General features: G+C 45.1%; 1 long non-coding RNA gene across 4 annotated transcripts in view; it reads right to left on the reverse strand.

The window, feature by feature from the left end:
• Window positions 1–21,720, reverse strand: part of LOC108406392 (uncharacterized) — a 56,484-nt gene that overhangs the window by 19,880 nt on the left and 14,884 nt on the right. For 2 of the 4 annotated variants that reach the window (XR_012129518.1, XR_012129520.1), the window contains exon 3: window positions 19,533–19,665. The exons of the other annotated variants lie outside the window; for them this stretch is intronic. This is a non-coding gene — a long non-coding RNA (uncharacterized lncRNA). The remainder of the gene's footprint in view (window positions 1–19,532; window positions 19,666–21,720) is intronic. 4 annotated transcript variants of the gene reach the window in all.

A 21,720-nucleotide genomic window follows, 5' to 3' on the forward strand; every position in this document is an offset into this window, starting at 1 on the left:
AGCCATTGGGAGGGAAGAGCTGGGGAAGGAATCTATACAGTTTCCAGAAATAGGCTTTTAGCCACTTGGTCCCCAGTATATGTGCATGGAGCATTATCTACAACAGTGTTATCTTCTAGAAATACAGTTGACCTTTTACAATGCAAGGGTTAGGGTCACCAACCCCCTGCACCATCAAAAATCTGTATATAATTTTGACTCTCCAAGAACTTAACTACTAATAGCGTACTGCTTACTAGAAGCCTTACTGATAACATTAACAGTTGATTAGCACATATTTGTATAACATGTATTATATGCTGTATTCTTGCAAAAGTAAGCTAGAGAAAAGAAAATGTTTTTTTCAAATTGTTACAAATCTCAGGCATTTTCCAATATATTTATTTAAAAAAATCCAATATAAGTGGACCTGCTTAGTTCAAACCCACATTTTTCATGATACATATGAGCCCCAGTTGCCAGCCACATGTGGAATTCAAAATTTACTCTTAGCTCACATTAGAAAAAAATAAATGAAAAGAAACAGGTGAAATTAGTACTAGTAATATATATATATATATATTCAAAATACTATCATTTTTACATGTAATTGATTATAAAAAAATTATTCATGAGAAATATTTGACATGTTTTTCTTATACTAAAATCTTTGATATCCAGCATGTATTCTGTGTTGACAGCGCATCTCAATTAGGTCTAACCACATTTCAGGTGCTCAAAAGCCACTCAACAGCTAGTGGCCACCTTATTTGGCAGTTCAGGTCTAGAACTTTGCTAGGCCAGCATCTGTGGTCTAGGTCTATCAGAAGAAATATGGGAAGATCTGGCTAATCTGGCCTGACATTCCCTTGTGGCAAGAATAAATGGGAACTGAGGGATAGCTGCTCCATTTAGATGGAATAAGGCATCTTAATTATCCTCACTCCCTACCATTCTCTACTGCCTTACTGCAGGCCCAGTTAATCTGTTTGTATCACTGGCCTTGTCTCAGTTGGCATTTTGCTCCCCTTTCATACCCCAGCCCTGCCCCCTGGGGTCAATATCTATAGTGTTGACAGTGGGATCTAAAAGCATCTATTCCCTGCTCCAACCCCCAAATCTGCAGCCAAGAGCCTTTGAGGAAGGGCAGGGATAGGATGGTGGGAGCTTTTGGAGGGAATCTGAGTTTTCTCATGGGGCCAATAGCACTCAGACTCTATGGGATTTCTCTGCAGTCACTGCTCTGCAGCCTAAGACATGGCCCCAAGAGGGGGGCATGGGGCATAATCCCCTGGGTGTACAGTGTGGGTGGGGACCCCAGGCCTGCAGACAGTTGGGGTAAAAGATCTGGAATCAAGGAGATGGGGACAAGCTGGGCTGCTTGACCTCAGAAGCTGATTTCTGTTGAAACTCCCCAATTTTCCTGGGCAACTTCATACCCCTCAGAGACTCCATATATCCCCAGTACTTGTTTTAGTTGTAAAACACTACCTGGGGACTAATTGTCTTCTCACTTAAACCACTGCAAGAGGAAGTTGTGTATAAATTTTGGGGCCTATTTCTTTGTTTTGTTTCTCAGTTCTGAAATTCTGTTTGTTTTTTCTTAAATACATTTATGAATTTGTTGGGACAATGTTGCTTCTGAAGCACTGCATTACAAAGGGAGAAGTAACAACCATAATACAAATGCTGCTGATGACAGTATAGCTGAGAAATGAGGTAATGCGTGGGAAGAGCCTTAACTCAGCTCTGCGCCAGCCCTGAGGACACAAATACACAGGGAATTCTCCACCTGCCCAGTGGGAGAGCCAGACACATAAACAGGCCATTACAATGGAATCTGATCAGGGTGGCTTGGGAAGGAGGCAGAGGGTGTTCTCAGATCTTGGAGGACCAGCACTTACCCTGAGATGGGAGAGCTTCTGGATGGGGTGATGATGACTGAATCTTCACATAAGAATCAGCTAAGCAAAGAAGAGGGGTGGGGCAATCAGCTAAAAGGAGTCCTGGGAACAAAGGCTGGGGAAAAGCACGGTGCACGGTGGCACCAGCATGTTCCTGAGACTCATGAGAAAGGTTACGGGGGAGGGGATGGAAGCGGCTGGAGGAGAAAGGAGCAAGCCATGACGACTGTGGGTGCATCCAGGGAGAATGGGGATGCCACGAAGGGTCTTAAGTAGAGATGCGACATGATCACACATGCTTATTGAAATGGTCACCAAGACTTGAGATCTCCTAAGGGTAGAAGACAGATTGGAGGGTGGATTCGAACCCAGCAGCTGCTCAGTACTATTACCCAATAAGGAAAGGAGGGAGCTAATACTTGCCCTCTGCGCCAGAGTTCTTGAGCACTGCAATCGGTACTTGCAGCCACACACAGATCAAGTCAGAAACTTGTACATCCTCCTTAACTCTACCTCTCTCACACTCTGTATTACTAAGATGTACAGATACATCTCTTTAGTACATGGAGCTGCCTTCTATCTTATTCCAAGAATATTGATCTATTTCAAGGTCACTGGTTCCCACATAAGTGAACAAGTAAATGATTGAGTCACCTTATCAATCACTACCCAACAAATATTTATTTTTGCATACATCTAAGACATACACATGTATCTCCCTAGTGTGCTCATTTTCCCCATTATTGCCAACTTGACATCACTGTCATCCCCTCTGGCTTCCTAACTGGCCATGCTGCCTTCAGCTTCTCTCTCTCCCAGCTGTTCTCTGAGTCACAGCCAAGTAGTCTTTCCAAAATGCAGACTGACCCTGACACTCCTTAGCAAAAACCCCTTTAGCAGCTTCTGTCAGTTAGGGTTCCTACTATAATCATTTCTCTAGTATATTTAAACAGAAAGCAAATTTATAAAAGGTGTATAGTGCAGCATATGAAATCACCAGAATTTTGTTTGTAAGCCTATGTATGGCAAAGGACATGCCTTATATTTTGGTCACCCAATACTGCATAACAAAGCACCCCAAAATTCAGTGGTTTAAAAGAACAACCATATATTATCTTGCAAGATTCTGTGGGTAGATTGGGCTCTGGGCTCTGCTGGGCAGTTATGTTCCACGTGAGGTTGGCAGGGTCTGGTGTCATCTAGAGGCTGAGATGGCTCGCGGCCATGGTTGGTTGTTTTTCCTGGCTATCAGCTGGGAGCTCAGGAGGGCTGTCAACCAGAGCTTCTCAGTTCCCCATGTGGTGTTTCCCTGTGGCACGGGCATCTGGATTCCAAAAGGAAGTATTCCAAAGGTTTGAAGGTGAAGCTGCAGATCTCCTAAGGCCCAGCCTCAGGCATTATACAGCATCACTTCTGCAGAATTCTATTAGTTAAAGTAAGTCACAGGTCAGTCCAGAGTCTAGACTTCACCTTTTCGTGCGAGAAGAGGCAAAAAATTTGCAGCCACCATTGTACATACCATCCCGTACTTGCATGTCTTCTTCAATCATCTGGTACAGAATAGGATATATAATAGGTGCCTCATAAGTATTAGTTGGGGATTGATCAGTCAACTCAATCATTTACTTATTTATGTGAGAATCACTGACCATGATATAAATAAGTAGTCATTTTGCAATAACGGAGAAGGTAGTGCCTTGTACTGAAGAGATATATCCATACATCTTAGCAATACAGAGGGTAGGAGAGAGCCGGTCAGTCTTGTGGTCAGACCAGTCTCTCCTATGACCTTAGGTAAGCCACTTAGTCTTTCTGGAACTCTGTTTGCTCATCAATAAAATGGGGATAATGATACCTACAGGTTAGAGTAACAGCACCCAGCTCACAAGGTATTTCCATGTTTAATTGGTTATGTGTTGTAGCCCTTCTGATTAACCTTGAGATGGTATGACCTAGTAAAGGAAAAGCTTAGTCAGTCCCCAGAGAAACAAGGTTCATATTGGGGAAGAAAACAAAAGCAAAAAACAAACCTCTTGTATTACTTTAGAACACTTTCATTTGGAACAGATAGAACACTACCAGCAAGAAGACACCGTCTTTTTGTTTTACAAAGATAGCTAATTGAAGAAAACCCATAACAGAGGTTGCCTCCAGGGGACCAGGAATTACAAATGGAGGGGAAATCGATGTCTTACTGTTTACTTTTTGGCACTATCTGAGTATTTTTTTCTCTCTCAAAAAAATTTAAATGTGAGAAATTCAAACACTGCTGCAATAATCTCTTCCTGGTCACAATTACTTTGATGAGCAAATAGTTGGTCATGAATATATGAATATACTTCACAGCTGAAATTAAAAAGTGTCAATCCAATTTTTCCTATAATAAGAAGTGTTTTTTCTCTTTCCACCCTGACTCAGTTTCCTCCTGAACCCTCTATCCCTGGAATGCTTTTACATTTGTGCATTAAATGCCTGCTAGGATTGGAGACAGCTCAGGCAACGTCCTGTCATTGCTGAACACGATGTATTCTACACACTCACTGGCCCTACGCCTCCATGCCCCAAACCTGCTTTGATGGTCCCCCGCTTCTGCTTGGCTTAATCATTTAGTCTGTGACTTCCAGAAAGCCTAATGCCCGTGTTTTATTTTGTGTGTTTGTTCATTTTAGCAAGATCATGTTATGGGACATACTGGAAGTCAAGGAAGGGAGAGGAAGCCTGGAAGAGAAATAGGTAGAAGGAAGGAGGGAGGGCGGGAGGCAGGAAGAGGGTGAGGCTGATTGTTGCAGTTTTGTAGAAGCTTCTGCAAAGCCTCTCTTCTTCCAGATCCTTCTGCCCTTGCCCCAAGCCTCTTTTGTTCCCTCTACCATTACAGTCTCTTGCTCTTGCATATTGTACAGATGAGTGAGGATCAATAAATACTACTCTGCAAGACAAAAAAGAGGATTAAAAGAAAGCCTGCCATCATCCCCTAGTCACCAGCACACACTATGTACACACTGAACGCATCCACAGGTCCTGTTCTGTGAACATGATGATCTAACTGTTCACCTCTCCGAGTCTCCACCATCACCATCATCATCACTCCAAACAGGAACATGAATTGATATGAGCTGATGTATGTAAATGTTGTGGTCATTCAAAAAAAAAGGAAAAAGTTGCTCTTAATGTTTTTTGTAGCTCCTTATCTGTTTTTCTTAAATCTTTCTGGCCAAGCTAGTTTCCAAGTGGTAGTCGGATCCCCACCAAGTTGATCCCCAGTCTTCAGTGATCACTCTGTTATTGGTTGAATTAGGTCTTTCGAAAAGTATGTGAGGCCCTGACCCCCAGTACCTTCAAAAGTGAGCCTATTTGGAAATAGGGCTGTTGAAGATGCAATTAGTTAAGATGACGTCAAACTGCAATAGCGTGGGCCCTTAATCCAATAGGACCAGGGCCTTATAAGAAGAAGAGAAGACACAGAGACACACAGGCATACTGGGAGAATGCCATGGAATGACAGAGGCAGAGATTAAAGTGGTACAGCTTCCAGCCAAGAGCACCAAAGATTGCTGGCCACCATCAGAAGCAAAGAAGAGGCAAGGGAGGATTCTAACCAGAGTTCTCAGAGAGAACATGGCCCACTGACACCATGATTTTGGACTTCTGGCCTCCTTCTCTTGTTGGGAGAGAATAAATTTCTGTTATTTTGAGCACCCATTGTGTGTACTGTGTTACAGCAACCCCCTGGGAACTTAACACAGCTCCCCACAGTGGTCTTTGACTCTTTGGCTAGGTAAGATTCTTTCAAAAGGAACCAGGATTTCAACTGGGTCAATCTGAATAGAATTTTGTAGGTGAAACACATGCTCTCACTGAATTCTAAAAAGGCCTGTCGGATTCTAAATGTCCTATCCAAAAATACACAGACGTTTGAAGATACAACACAACTGTCTTTTCCCTATGCTCAAAAAATAAGCTCTCAGGATAATAGGGGCCAGAGGGCTGCATGACACAGGTAGGGAACAGAAGGAGAATGTGGAATCTCAGAGGCACCACTTTATGATCAGCTGCATGCTCTGGGACAACTGGATCCGTTAGGGTCCTACAGGAAAGGCCAGTCACTACACATGGTTCTGATGAAGAGACCCGGAGGAAGGGACCACATACAAAGGTGTGGAAGGACTAGGGGACAAACCAGGGGTGGTGAGGCAATGGAAGGAAGCTGGGTGCAGCCCTAGGGCCAAGAGGACAAGGGAGAAAATAATGCTGTTAAAGTCTATTGAGAATTGCAGTCATGGAAAGACACAATCTTTCTGGCCTGACAGATGCATGACATCTGCATGTCAGATGCATGACATCCAAGCAGATAGAGGTGGGGATGAAAGATTTCAACTTCTTTCTTCATTCTGAACTTAGTTTTTCTCTCTGCCAAATGGGGATAAGACTACTGACCTTATAGGCTTGTGAATTAACCTGGTAATGAATGATAAGGGAATTAGCACAATGCTTGGCACAGGGGGGTGTCCTCAATAAACATCGCGTGACTAAACAGTGACCAACTGAATGAATATTTTTATAAGGCACACAGACAAAATCATTTTTTTTAAATAAAATAAAGTCTCAAATGATAGACTTGGACAAATTATATCTGCATTCCATGTCGTAAAAGGTACAGAGGGAATTGTACAGAATTTCAGAGATAATTAACTCCAAGTCGAATCAGGACTGCCAGAATCCAGGAAGGATTCCTCCAGTCAATCTTGCCCTAAAAAGGCACCAAGACACATGTACAGGAAGGAAAATAGAAGCCAATTAATTGAAAATGTTTGGTACCTTGTAGCCTCAAGAGGTTTAGATGGAAGCATTTAGTGTAGTGAGTATAACTGAAATGGCATGTGGTCTGGACAAAGCTGATTCAGCCACCAACCAGAGCGATCCAACATGATGTCCACTTCTAGGGGCTGTTGACTCAAAGGCAAAATTTAAGATGGAGCTTCATTAGGGCCAGTGGGTGTGGAAAGGGAGTTGAAACCAGAGATTCTTTCTATGTTTGACAACTATGTTCAAACCTTTCCCCCGTTGCAAGAGAGAAAAGAGGGGAATAGACAGGGCATGTACTAATGTGTTTGGAGCAGGCTGGAATGGTCCTGCACATTGCTTCTGGAATCCTCACAGCAGCCAGGAGAGAGGAGAGGCATAAGAGGAAATAGGCTCAGGGAGGGCAGGGGTCTTGTCCAGGGTCCCAACACGGCTGAGTGGCCCAAGAGGAATTCAAACTTAGATGGTTTTCACTCTCTACCATGTATGTTTTCCACCCCACCAAGAGCCAAATACATTGGCCCTACTCTTATGGTCTGGTTATAACAAACCCCATAGAATCTTTATCACCATACTGGAAGAAAAACAGAAATCCAACAATACAGGAATAGAAACAGAGGGCCTGGCTTTAAATTCCAGTCCTGCCTCTGCCCTGGAGGTCAGTATTACCACATTTCAAGGATTCTAATCCATGCATTCTTTTTTTTTTACATTTTTAACAGAAATCAGAGCATAAGTTACAATTGGTAGCATGCCATGGTTTGAAGTGGTATTGTTGCTTAGTGGTTCATGACATAATGGTGTGCTTTATTGTTGGTGCCTAATATTTACAGAATATATGATGAAATACAAATTTTTATACACACACAAAATATATAATGAAATACATTATTATCATCTTCACTTCTCATGGATGAGTACTTCAGCCTGTTCTTAGGTGAATCGGGCATCTTCTGTTCATCTCCCTGAGCTTAGGATACCTTGTTCTTCCCACATTCACCTTCTCTTCCCACTTCTCACCACCAGCTTGTTCCTATTTATACTAGGTACTGTCGGTTGCCCTGTTAACACTCTCTCCCCTTCTTTCCTGGCTAACGGAACCCTGATTTGATAGACATGTCTGCCTGTTGGGGTGGGGGGCTATCCTCCCCCATCCCAGCCAGTTAGTAGCCCAATCTAGTTACAGACAATGTCATACTCTCACTTGTGATTGGTTTGCCGCCAGCTTGAGCCAGTTAAGGTCTAAGGAAAAGTATGTTAGTGGGCACCCTCCTCTCTTTTAAAAAGCATGAGAGAAATTTTCCTGTCCTCTAGTCACAGTTAGCCCTGAATATGCCTAGATTATAGGCAGCCATCTGAGAGCTATGACTCTATCCAGCCTTCGGATGCTGGGACCAGCCGAGCAGTAACACATGAAAGGACCCCAGGTCCTGATGACATGGCTGAGCATTGCTGTGTCCCCTACTTGAGAGTCCCTCCCAGGTCAGGGAGGTCAGAAATTTCCTTATCATTTAAACCACCTTGAGTTTGGGTTTCCTATTGCTTCCAGCTGAACACCTCCTAATGTATGCATACAGCCTTTCATTCTTGCCTGACCCTCCCTCACAGCAGGCTCCACCTCATTCCTTCAGGTCTAGCTCTGAGGTCACGCCCCATCACCTACCTGTCGGATGTGCCTTCTGCCAGTCCCTCTGCCCCATCCTGTTCTGTTTCCTGAAGGGCCCTTGGGACTCATTGAGCTTCTCTGGTTTAGGGACAGCACGCCCCTACCACCCACTAGAACACAGGCCCCAAGAGGGCAGGAACTTGTCTGTCTTATTTATCTCATGTCCCCAGGACCCAGCTCAGAATTCTGTGATCCCCAATTGACCCATCTGCAGATTGGAGTGCTCAGCCAACCTCCTCATGGTGTGTGTGTACATTTCTCAGATCATGCAAGGGCAGATATAAGGGTTATAAAAACGTTAAAATAGCTTTTCCTCTAAGTCCAGGTTCATGGGTCTATCTCAATCAGGCATTTAAAAATTTGACCTCTTGTAAATACACAGCCCTGTCCTTAGCAAGATGCTTAATCTGAAGCATCCATCGTCTGCTCTCCTTGCCTGATGGACTGGGCCATCTATCCCAGGCCCTGGACATCTGGTGTCTGCGGCTGATCCATTAGCTGCTTTGCCCATCCCCAGACCAGAGTGATCTGTCCTCCACCTCCATCCAAGCCACCATGAAATATTTAAGCCACCCTGACAGCAGATAACTTAGTTTGCCTGGATTCTACAAGGATTGTGGATTGTGTTACAGATGAGAGGTCTGACCAGCTAAGAGAAGTCAGAGGTCTGAAGCATGGCTGCCTGATAAATGGGGAATGAACACTAAAAAATAAATCACAACTTAGAAAGCAACTTTTAAAACAAATACAAGCTTGGTGAGTTCAAACTTGCCACAGGTTCCTAAAGAAGTAGCTAAAGAACCACTTGCAGACAGTGGAGGACTGCAGTCTTTAGAGTCTTGTAGATCTGGGTTCAAATCCAGCATGGCCACTTTCTAACTTTCATTCCTTTGGTGAGTTACTGAATTACACTGAGCCTTGTTCTCCACCTGTAAATTGGGGACAATAAGCCCTCCCTTCCAAGGTTGCCATGAGAGTTAAATGTGATATTTGGAAGTACCTGGTAGGTGCTTACTTTATGCAAGTTTCTTCCTCTCATCCAATCAGGGGCTTCTTATCTAGGTCAACTTCAGGAGTGAGAGACAGCCAGGCATCATCTGATGGATATAGGGTGACTGTATTAAGGGTCATCTGACACAGGAACCAAATTCACTCTATCCAGGCACTTAGAACATATCCAACTCCTAGAATTTCTTTACCATTCATCTCATTCCAGAAAACAAGGATCTGAGGCTGTTGGCTACAAAGTGCATTTAGATATGCTACTGTTAAACAACAGGGATAGGAATAATGTTTACAGAATGTGTACTGTATACTAGGTAATAAGTTAAGTGCCTTGCCCACATTAATGTTTTCTCAAAGATTTTTAAAAAAATGCAACTTCTGGCAAGCAGGTGGAAGCATATCTCTTAAGCCCTTTCTGACAGCCCTTTCTGACTAATGCCAGTACAACGCTGAGTTCTGGGTCATGGTTCTACAATAAATTGTTTCAGTGGGAGCAAAAATAAAAAGAGGGCTGGACAAGAAAGCTTCAGAGTCACGATAACAAAAATAATTTTTCCTACAGGAGTCCCAGTAGTAAAGGTGTTTCTGCAGCTGGGATTCATAGCCATAAAATCTCACTGTCAGAGGCTCCCACAGTGTTACATTGCACACCACCCCCTCTGATGGCCACCGACTCTGACATCAGTGCCAAGAAAAGCATCTTATGTATTTTTTATCCTCTTTAGCATCTTTTCCAGCCAGTGTTATGATCATATTTCTCAAAGCACATGTTACAACTTCAAGTTTTTCTCCTTTTGCCCTTGTGTTTCCCTCAGGGGACCCTCTGAGTTCAATGGATAATAAATTATCCATTGGGTTATATCCAATTTGCATACTGGACATTTATACTGCAGGAGAAAAGCTTGTGATGGGAGGATCAATGGTGTCTCTGAGCTCCCTGGCAGTCCCTTCCAAAAGGGAAACTCAGTACAGTCTGGAGGTAGCTCTCTCTTCCTAAAGGCAGGAAGCATCCCCTTTGGGTATTGCTGCTTTAACTTGGTTCCTTTGAAGCAGGGCACCATCTAACCAGCTTTGGGCTGAATGGTTGCTTTTCCCCTCTCTGGTTGTAGCTTCTGTTGGGTGAACATGGTATTTGTTGGCCCCACTCAGTGCTGAATACCCTTAAGATTTGTCAGGCTCTAGAGTCCTCTTGCACCACTCTTAAATGTGCCAGACCCTGTATACATGCATGGATTCCACACGATCCATCTCATGGAATCTTAACTCTCTGACATTACAATTCCCATTTGACAGATGAGGAAAAGGAGGCTCAGAGAGATAAAGTGAGCTGCCCAGGCTCACAGCAAGTGGCAGAGACTGGGCTAGATCCCTGGTCTCCTGACTCCAAATACGGCTTCAGGGGTGCAATTTCATGCTTAATTACACACAGAGAGCAGGTCACAGGGATGGCAGTCAAACCCAGGACTCTAGTTCCGAGTCTACTGCTCACCCCACAATACTACACAGCCTCCCAGCTTCCAACCATCCATTTAATAAATATTTACTGCCCACCTGCCAGGCAGCAGGAGCTATCAGAGGTCCTAGGGATATAACTGTGAGCAAGACAAACAGGATCTGTGTCCCTGTGGGCTCAATGTCTACTGAGGAAGATGGACGATAAATGAGGAAGTTCATGGACTGACAGATCGTTCTGGTTGGCATGAGTCTCATGGTAGAAATATTCAAGGCCTTTGGGGGAAGAAGGGCTGGGGTCACCGATTTAGACAGGAGGATCAGGGAAGGCTTCTCTGAGGAGGTGAAGATACCTAAGAACTGCATGCTAAGTAGAGGCAGGCATGGAAGAGAGAATAAAATGGGCAAAATGAGCAAGAGCTTGGAGCTGTGAAGTCTCTGTCACAGGGACTGATACAAAAGTGGTATGGCAGGAAGTTCATAAATGAAGACAGAGGGCTCAAGGTGAAGCCGGGCAGGGGTCAGTCACAGGCCTTGAGGACATGTGGAAGGGCTGAATATTTTTCTATGAGCAATGAAGCACTGAGGGGTTTAGGCATGGAGGTGACATGACCTGATCTGAATTTTAGAAAGATTACCTTTAGCAGCTGCTACTACTGCTGTGTGCATGTGTGTGGGGTGGAGTGCGGGGGGGTGGGGGAGGCCCACTGGGGGAGGTCAGTACAAGTGGGAATCAGGAAAACCAGGGAGCTGCTGTGGGAGCCCCAGAATGCCCAGACTAGGGTGGTGGCAATGACCATGGAGGAAGGGGGCAGATTTTGGTCACGTTGAAAAAATCAACAAAACTTACGGATGGCTTGAAAGGAAGCAGTGAGGGAGGGGGAGGTGTTCAAAATGACTTCCAGGCTCCAGGCTCCAGGCTCGAGTGCGCCAGAAGAACTGGGCCGTCTATTCTGGGGCTGTTGGAATAGGACTGTGAGGGCAGGGCCTGGGGGAAGATCAAGAGCCCAGTGGTGAGGCTTCAGCCTTGAGTCCCACCCTGCAGCGGGAGCCCTTCCAGCAGCAGCCAGACCCCTCCCCCGCCAGAGCAGGCAGATAACAGGCCCCATGGTGCCTGGAGCCCGCCCCGGAGCCCCAGTGGCTGGGGCCTGCTGCAGCCAGGGCCCTGCACTCTCTAGATTGGGTTCCTGGAAAAGCTGTTCAATTATTGATAAGGAGCCTGTGTGACATCATTGAAAGACAAGCTCTCCTAGCTTAAGTAATGCCTCTTCCCTGCAGATCTGGGTCCTGCAGATCTGGATCCTCCAGCTCAGCAGTGGAAATGTGGGGGAGGAAGGTGAAGGGACAGAGCAACAGTTGACATGCAGCCATAAGAAAAACACTCAACACATAACAATAATAATAATGACTATATTGTAATAACATGTTCTGAACCCTTGCTGTGTGCCAGGCTGGGTTCCAAGGGACCATACTCTTCCTAAGAGCTCTAATAAGAGGGAAGTCCTGTAATTATTACCACTTTAATAAAAAGTGAGAAAACTGAGATATATAAAAGGAGGTTAAGCAAGTTGCCCCAGGTCAGCCAGCTTGGAAATGGCAAAGCCAGGTTTAAGCCCCAAACGGTCTGGCTTCAGAGTCCATGGAAACCCCACCACTCTAAACTGTCTCCATGTGCTACCCCAGGTGAGGAGCTGGAGCTGGTGGCAGAGGGGGTCTTTCCTTGTTTAATATGAATTAATTAGATAGAACAATGTGGGAAACATTTAAATATAGGGGCTTATAGTCACTGCTTTTACATAATTTGAGTTACTAGATCCCTAGGAAATGAGGAATCTTGTCATATCCATTTTACAGATGAGAAAACTGATGTTCAGAGAGATGAGAGGCTATACCTAGGGCTGGGCAGCTAGATAAGAATGGGCCTGGAATTTGAACCTTGCTCATTTAACTCCAAGGGCAGTGACTTCTGCAGCATCACCGTGCATATACCTACATGTAAACTGTATATATAAACTGCTCAAGTTGACTGGAAAAAAATATTACTGTTTCAACAAAGAACACACATGCTATGCAGTGCATCGAGATTTGGAACCATCATCTGAGCATTTTTATCCCCACAGAAAGCCATTGAAAGAGCCACTCTGAAGCTAAAATTTCAGCTGCTTCTGTGTTTTTCTTTCTCTGATCTTGGATGTGTGCCTTTCTTTTTGTGACCTCAGAAGAAAGGAAGTTAGACCCTAGATACATGCATTTCTCTAATCTTCCACAATTTACTGCTTTCAAATATTCTCTCATTTCTCTTTATTTTGCTGTCTTTGAACTTTTTTCAATTTTCCTCCTTCTTTTCCTCCCTCGTTTCCTTCATCGTACAACCAACAGTTTATTGAGCACTTGCCCGGCAGCACTGATGTTCACAGTGAAAGATCACCGATTCGGGAGCCAAACAGGCCTGTACTCATATCCCAGCTTCCCCCTTTACTAGCTATGTGACCTTGGGTAAGTTATCTCATGCTCCTAGCCTTAGTACCCTCATCTGTAAAATGGGCTAGTCCTACAAAGTACTCCACATGAGCTGCTGCAAAGATGAAACATGGCCACAGATGTGAAAGTGTTTGATCTGGAACTTGGTGCATAATTGGTGATCCGTAACTGGTGATGGATGCTGAGGCTCTGTGGGGGAGAGGAGACTGAGGGATCACATGCAGACCCTGTCCTAGAAGAGCTCCCTGCCTAGAGGGGGAGATAGAGCAGAGATAAGGCAGACTGTGACAAGGGCCACAGGAAGGGGCAGATAAAGTGTCCCTAGGACTAGCTGGAGGGAGGAAAGCTTGTCATGAAATGCCTTAGGTTCTACAGAACAGCCTAGAAACACATTCCTGTTTTTCTCTCTCTCTCGCTGGCTCTCTGAGGGGTCAGGAAGATGTTTTTCTAGGCCAGATCCGAATCTGCCCTGAATCCTCAGTAAAATAGGGCAGAAGGTAATGAGAAAGAATTGAGGTGACACTGCCTGTGACTGAGGCCAGCAGGCTTAGAAGCAGTGGAAAGCTCGCTGGAGCTGGGCCCATCCATGGGCAAGAGCCAGAATTCCAGGTCTGCCCTGTGTTCTGCTCTGCCACTTCCTAGTTGTGTGACTTTGGACAAGTGCCCCTCCCCCCCACCCAGCAGCCTCAGGTTTAGAGTTTAGGCATGGAGGTGACATGACCTGATACAAATTTTAAAAAGATTACCCTTAGCAGCTGCTGCTCCTGCTGTGTGCATATAACGTGGGGCTAACAATGGTTCCTATTTTCAGGGCCATTATGAAAACTGGGAAAACTATATGCAAGTTCAGGGCATGTGGAATATGTATAGTAAGAACCAGTGTTTAACTTCTGTTCTTTTTCTGGTAAGTGGAGTTGTGTTTGGGGCCTTTCTGAGGTAGGTGGACTTAATTGGTCAATTAGAATTTTGGCAGCTCCATTGTAGAACAACGGAAGGGTAGGCACTGGACAATTTCATTTTTTCACTACTCAATGGATAAAACTGTCAGAAATATGTGTGTTTTGAATCAATGGGGGCAAGCCAACTATGAGAGAGCCATGCTCCTGCATCCAATGTAAAGCCAAGTTCAGGAACAGCATCTGACTTGATCTCATGCTCATATTGCACGGTGGGTTTAAGGTAGGCTTTCTGGGAAGCATACCCATGAGAACTTCAGTTGGCAGTATCCATCCAACTGGGATGAGCACTGACACCATCAATGGTGTTCAGAGCTTTCCAGAGCGCGCACACACACACACACAGCTCCACTGGGCTCATTCAGGCAGCCAGCTCATGCATATGCATGAAGTAACTGTTCAATGACCAATCAAGGGATATCTTCTGAACAGGAAAGGAAAGAGCATTAGACCAAGGAAGCAGAACTCTGCTCAAGTCTAGGCTCTGCCTCTTTTATCTCTCTGAGCCTCAGTTTCCTAATTTGTAAAAGTGGGGGTAAAATAACCAGGCTATTGGGGATTTTAAATTAGAGATTGGATATGAAAATGTCCTGACACAGTGCTTGGAAGGTAGTAAGGGCTTAATAAATGCTGGTTAAATTGGAATCTGCTGAGGACTACAGGGACATAAAGATTTAACAAGTATTTATTGGGATCCTGTAGTATTATCAGTGTTGTGTCAAGTTCTGGGCATATGGAGATGAATAAAACATGCCATTGTGGGGTCTATGTTTTAAACAGTGGGACAGACACACACAAACATCAGGAAAGACATTATATAAGAAGTTCAATTTATGCCAGGTTTGAAGGACATGAATGGGTTTGCAGTCAGAGACACCCCTGAGCTTGCAAAGTCCTCTCTGGATATTTCTGGTTTTAAAGAGTGTAACCATAGAGGAAAATGAGATTTAATACTTAGTCCAGTTCAAAATGGTTATGAGACCCCATCCAAAGTATAGAGGTACAGAAGGTGAAGCCAGGCTCCTGGTTTGGCCAGCACAAGTTTAGTCATGGGACAGCCAACCCACTCCACAATCCCAGAGACAAGCCACCATCACTGAGACCCCAAACTTCTCTTTGCCTTTCATCTTCCAACCTAGGAGGGCAACGACATTCTAGTTGAGAATCAGTGTTCCGAAATCTTCCCTTCAACTGTGCAGTCCCACACTTCACTCTTTTCCACCCTGCCCTGTGCCCTGGGGAGGCTGATCTTGGTGGACTGAGTCAATGGAACCCCCTTGCCCTCTGATTCCTGATTGGGCTCAAATAATGAAGAGCCTGAGCAGGAGATGGGAAGAAAGGAGGACAGCAAGGTTCGGGAGTTTTTTCCCCTTCCTCACCTTGCTGGGCCACTGTGCGATGGCTGGTTCCCTCGACCAGCTGCCACAGCTCCTGCCAGGCACTCGCCACACAGTCTCTGTCTCAGGGCCCAGGTCACCACTCCATCCCATCTCCCTTCAAGCCTAGGGAGGTGACAGCACTCCACTCTTATCAGCCCCAGGGAACAGCATGATCCCTGTGGTCCTCCCGCACCTTTGTAAATAGCTCCTTTATTAAGCTCTCCCCAAATTGCCTAATTTGAACATGCCATCTGTTTCCTGCCAGCCCCTGACTGACAGCTCCAGGTCCTTCGCCTGGAGACTGCTTCACTCTGTGCATATATTTTTCTGGGCCAGTGGAAAATAAGGCTGGAAATTTGGCTATGACAAGGTTGTCCTTCCAGATCTCTGAGCATCCTGTTTGTTGTTCTGTTTGGACAAGCCACAAGAGGTATTTTTCCTTCCAGTTCTAAGAAAAATTGCTTTTGGGTTTAATCTGAGATCAGGAACCTCAGATTTATGTGTGGACAGAAATTACATGAATGAACATGGCCTATTCATATACAGCAGACACATGGTGGTTCTCGGGATTAATCCACAATTCAATGCCAACCCCTCAGGAGAACACCTGGCTTACAGTAGGTACTCTAATCATTGGCTTGACTTTATTCCCTAATGATTCACACAGACACTGTCCCAAACATCCATTTTGCTCTGTAGCCTTATCATTTATACATCTGCAATGAATACACATGTAATTCACATCTTTTTGAACTCTTACTAGGTGGCAGGTACCTCAGACCATAAGGAAAAGAGTGGGATTGACAGAGTGAATAGACATGCTTCTTCCACCCACTTCCTGCCTTATCCACTTACCAGCTTGTGACCTTGAACCAGTTACTAAAGGCCCCTGTTAATGCCTTAGTCCTTCCATGTGTCAAATGCACACAATAATGGAACCTGCCTCTTAGAGTTGCTATGCAGATTAAATGAGATGTATAAAGCACTTATACATGTTTATTATGATGATGCATGTTATCTCATTTAATACCCATAACAATCCTAGAGCTATATATGATTGTCACAACTGTCTGACTCCAAAGCCTGGTTCCAGCACACTGTCTCTATGGCCAGGGAGATTCTGCTGGGGTGCAGAGTTCAAGAACGGGTGTAACAAATATAATAACAATGGCTCTTGTGTGTTGGGTCATTACCAAGTGCCAGGAGCCATGCTAAGCACCTTCACACATTATCCCTGTTTCAACTTAAAACAATGCTGGGGGAAACCAATGTGAACCTCATTTCACAAGAGGAAACAGGAGCACCAAGGGCCAAGTTACACACATGGGGTCCTGCACAGTATGTGGCTCTGGCAAGCTTGAATCCTGGTCTCCCCTGGATCAGACATTCATGTTCTTAACCACCAGAAGACAGAGTACCACGCTTTTCAACTGACAAAACTCAGGAATCCCACAGAAAGCTGACCGGGGCACTGTGCACTGTGCAAATCAGGTTGGTATTCTCTGATCCGGCTGTAAGAAGCGTGGTAGGTTAGTGCTGAGGCTGGCAAACGCAGCATCTGATGTCATCTATTCCACTACTGAATGTGCATTAGCTCATGTTTTAAAAAAAATGAAAAGGAAAGAAAGAAAAAGTTGTAGAAATGGTAGGAAATGCAGAAATAGGCCCAGAACTCAGCCAATTGAAAAACAGCAGGTGGCATTACCAAAGCTGATCACAGTGGCTATCAAACAGGAAGCAGGAGAGGACCTTAACTGTGCAGGTTGTCACCATTCTCATCTGGAGGACGATGAAGGATGAGGGCACTTTAACAAGGCCCTGTTCAGGCAGACTCCCACAGCCAGGACCCGCTGTACAAAGCAGTGTCACTGCCTCAGAGGAGACCATCTGGGGGGACAAGAACCCCAGTATATAGTTTGTCCTCTGAGTGTGCTGTCATTGCCCGGCTCTGCTCCGCTCACTGCCTGCACCAAGGCAGGAAGGCCTGCCCCATATCCCCCTGAAAGGCATTCACTCAGGGAGGAGAGATGGACAAAAAGCAAAGGAAAATAAGATCTGGCTTCACCCAGCACAAAAGGGGATGGGATAAAGAACAGTGCATGTCAAACCCAGAATTAAAGACACTGGGTAGCAGGCTGATGATCTGAGGACTCTCCTGAGAGAGATGGCCTGCAGGACCTAACGGTGGGCGGGTGCCGCTATGGTGGGCTGAAGCCTTACTAGAACCAACTCAACTGTAGGTTGAAATCTTCTGGGCTAAATGGCTTTGGGGACAGTCAGCCTCAAATTCCACACTTAGCTCAGGGCCCTGGTTGAGCTTCCAGCCACCAGGCTGTACTCTGTGACCCCACCCCAGGGGCAATTCAATTGGGCCAGAGGAAGAAGTCAGCCTACCAGACGTAGACCAATCAGAATCTCATTGGAAGGAGTGCCCCATAAAGGCAGGGTTTGTTTTGTTTCTTTTTTCCCTATTTTTGTGCACTGCTATATCCCCAGTACCTAAGGTAATGTCTAGCATGTAGTAGGTACTCAGTATATATTTAACTGAATCTTTTTCTGTACTTTGAATCAGGATTCAGCCAACTGGTTTCTGCAGGGCTGGCACTGAGGTGCCCTAAGGCAGGAGCCTAGGTGCCACATTCTGCAAAATGGATTAAAGAATGTGCAAAGGGAAAAGAAGGAGTACGAAGCAGAAACAAGAGGGATGGGGGCACAGAGGGGCCAGACAGGCTTCCAGAACACATCTTGTTTTTATAATGTTCCCTTTTCTCCTTAACCTAGCTTGAGTGCATCTTGATGTTTAAAACCAAATCATTCTAACCCAAACAGCGTGTCTCCCTGAGTCCTTCCCCAAAGGTCTTGGTGAGAATTCCTATGAACTCAATTTTAAGTATTTTCAGGTGAGTGCACTTGGAGACATGGAGGCATAACATTAGTTCTTTCCCAAATACCTTGTCTGATCTGCCTGTGAGGTGGGAATGTGGTAACTCTGGAGACTGACTGCCTAGCTCCCAATCCTACCTTCTTCCCAACCAACCTACAACCATGGCAGGCTATCTAACTTTCCTGAACCTCAATTTCTTCCTTTGCAAAATGGGCATTATGATAGCACCTACCTCCACAGGTTATTATGAAAACATAAAGTGCTCGCATAGTGCTTAGCACGTAGGAGTTAGTGCTGGGTAAGTAATAATAATGTAACCAATACACTGAACAAGCAGGATTTGTGTAAAAGCAACTTGGTTTGTGTCTACCATCTCCCTTTAAACCTGTTCATTGTATGCAATCTGTTCCTTGCTCCAGAATAAGAATATGGCCAGATTGATGAGATTCCTCATCACTGTTAGTTAACAAAAGGTCCTATGGTCACTTTAAGTTAGGGACACTGCCTCAATTTACTACTTGCATCTTCTCTCCTCTTCCCACTAGGGCCTGCTGCCAGCAGGTATTTCTGTTCCTCCACTAACTTGATAACCTATTTTCTGGATCCTCCAAGGATCATGTGGGGATGGAGAAGGAAGGCAAGGGGGATGGGAAAGTTCTCAGCTGTTTGGTACTGTCAAAGTTTGGCTTTGCACTCTCTGAGTCTGACAGATGTTTTAAGTAGATGATTTTTCACCCACATTTTCTGGAGACATCCCTGCTGGGCCACCTATGAGCACAACCCCATCGTCGCCTACCTCTGACCTACCCTTGTAGGGTCATGACCCCACTTCCCCTCCTGGGCTTCCACCAGCCTCTGTAGCTTCCTTGAGCATGAGTCAGAACCAGACCCACCACATCCCCCAGCTTCAGGGCACACAAAACAAACTCTCTGAGAGTCCCAAAGGATTGGGGCTAAGGGTGAGGGCACAAGTCCTTTCCCAAAGAAGTCTTCACAAAGTCTTCCCTAAATTTCAGCAACCCATACCTTTTTTTCCTCTAAGCTGGAGAAGCGCTTTGAGAAGTGTGCGACTGGTTTGGGGATTTTTCTTTTGTAAATCCTGCACTTGACTGGTCTTGCCCTTCCTAGGAGCCTCTGCTGGAACTTCCACTTTTACCTCCTGTTAATAACAAATCAAAATGTACTTATAACCCTTCTGTTGACAAAATGTGATCAAGTGTATTATCTCACCTATTCCTCCCAGAACTCTACTGAGGTGGTGATTCTGCTTTCCCTATTTTACAGAAGAAGAAATTATGGCACAGAGAAGTCAAAAAGCTTGTCTGAAGTCACACAGGAGACTTAAGCCAAATTTGTACTATCTGCCTGACTGCTTTCCACTGCAGCACATAGCTTCCTGAGGAGGAAGGCATATAAGGACTCATGCTTTTGCTCTGTGTTACCTGGCACTTGGGCTGTGGGTCTTCTCTGGTCTCAGGGTCCTCCCGATTCAAGGGATGTCCTAGAGGCCTGCCTGGGAAGGCAGCAGCCTCTTCAATACAGTGCTAAAACACAGACGTGAGACTTCCTTGAAGCAGATCACGGCAGTCAGCCCTGTGACTGGCAGCTGGGTTCAGAGACCCAGCCAAAGAAAAGCCTTGCTTCCTTTGCACATAAAGCGTCCATTCTCAGCCATACACACTGGCCCAGACACTCACAGACCAGAGCCTCAAAGGGCCGGACAATGAAACAGACACAGGCCAGAGCAAGAGATTGTTTTTTCTTTCCAAATGCAAAGCCCAGATAACACTCAACACATATACAATTTGCATATGAGCTGAAATTTTTATAGGAAAGGCAGATTTCTTGTGCCAGAGTTTTGGGGGCAGATGGCTGGGGGAGGTGTCTATAAAGACAGCTTTATAGCCTGTGGCCATTTCCTCATGGTGAACAGCACATGGGCCAAAAATACATTGGCTCTCTTTTCCCCCATGTTTCTTATCTACCCATCTTCCTCTCTCCTTCTTCCTCTCTCTCCATTATTGATAACTTTGAGTGGCCTGTCCTGGGCTAGCTACAGAGATGAATGATATTCAAACCTGCCCTCTAGGGGCCCACAGTCAGGTAGGGGAGAGAGGAGAGGAGAAAACCATAGTGAAAAAACAGGATAATAGAGCAAAGATGGAGATACCTGCACAGTGCAGTGGGGTCCCAGGATGGGGAGGGGGCAGGAGGGATCCGAGCAGATCTTCAAGACATTTTATGACTGGTTCTGGCCAACCAGGAAGAATGGTTGCCTAAGTTCTCAGAGCAGATCCCAGGCTTTGCGTGGAATTGGGTGACTGTCAGCTCAGAGCAGACTGAGGGAAGCTTTCACAGAGAAGGATATGCCTGAGCTGAGCTGGGAGGGCACGTACCTTAGAGAGACGAACTTCAAGAGGGAGAGACTCCAGGTTGAAGGAGCAGTAAAGGCAGGGGGACAGGAGAGAGAGACAGTTAGGGGAGCTACTGGATCCTTCTGTCTCTGATCCCTTACAGGCCCACAATGGTCAGGAGGTTTTTGCCAAATGAAGGAAAGAATGATGAATGAATGAATGAATGAAGTGGAGGCAGTGTCATAGAGGATAAAATTGAAGGATAATCATAAAGCAACAAATAAAATAGCTATCATTTATTGCGGTTTTCTATGTGTCAGGCTTTGACACAGGTTATTTTCCCATCCTCCCTGTCAGAGGTAGATAAATTGCCAAGATGAAAAGAGAGAAGATATATCTGAAACACCTAAAAGAGTCTCTGGCACATACTAAGTGCTATGTAGGTGTTAGTTATTCTTATCCCAAAGTTACAGATACCCACGTTGAAACTCAGAGAAATAAGATAACTGTTTGCACAGCCAAGTCTGTCTGACACCAAATCCCATTCTCTTAGCCACACCCTACAGGAGAATAGGACAAGTTAATGTGAATTTCAGTATACACACTTGGAAAAAAAGCCAAAATTTCAAGAACCTGGGCCATTCCTCTCATCATAATTCTCAATGGCCTGTGTCCTGGAGTAACCATGGGGCAGAAGCCTGAACTGCATGCAGTCTGTCACTCACCTCTGTTCCTATGGCCTCATGGGGATGAGTGTGTTGTGTGTGATTCCCATACAACAGGTTCCTATGTGCAGACCTATACTTCATTTGGGACTCAATCAGGGAAACAATGATCTGGTCCAACAATGGAAATTAACC

The sequence above is a fragment of the Manis javanica genome, chromosome 1 (genome assembly GCF_040802235.1).
Source record: "Manis javanica isolate MJ-LG chromosome 1, MJ_LKY, whole genome shotgun sequence".
Lineage (NCBI taxonomy): Eukaryota > Metazoa > Chordata > Mammalia > Pholidota > Manidae > Manis > Manis javanica.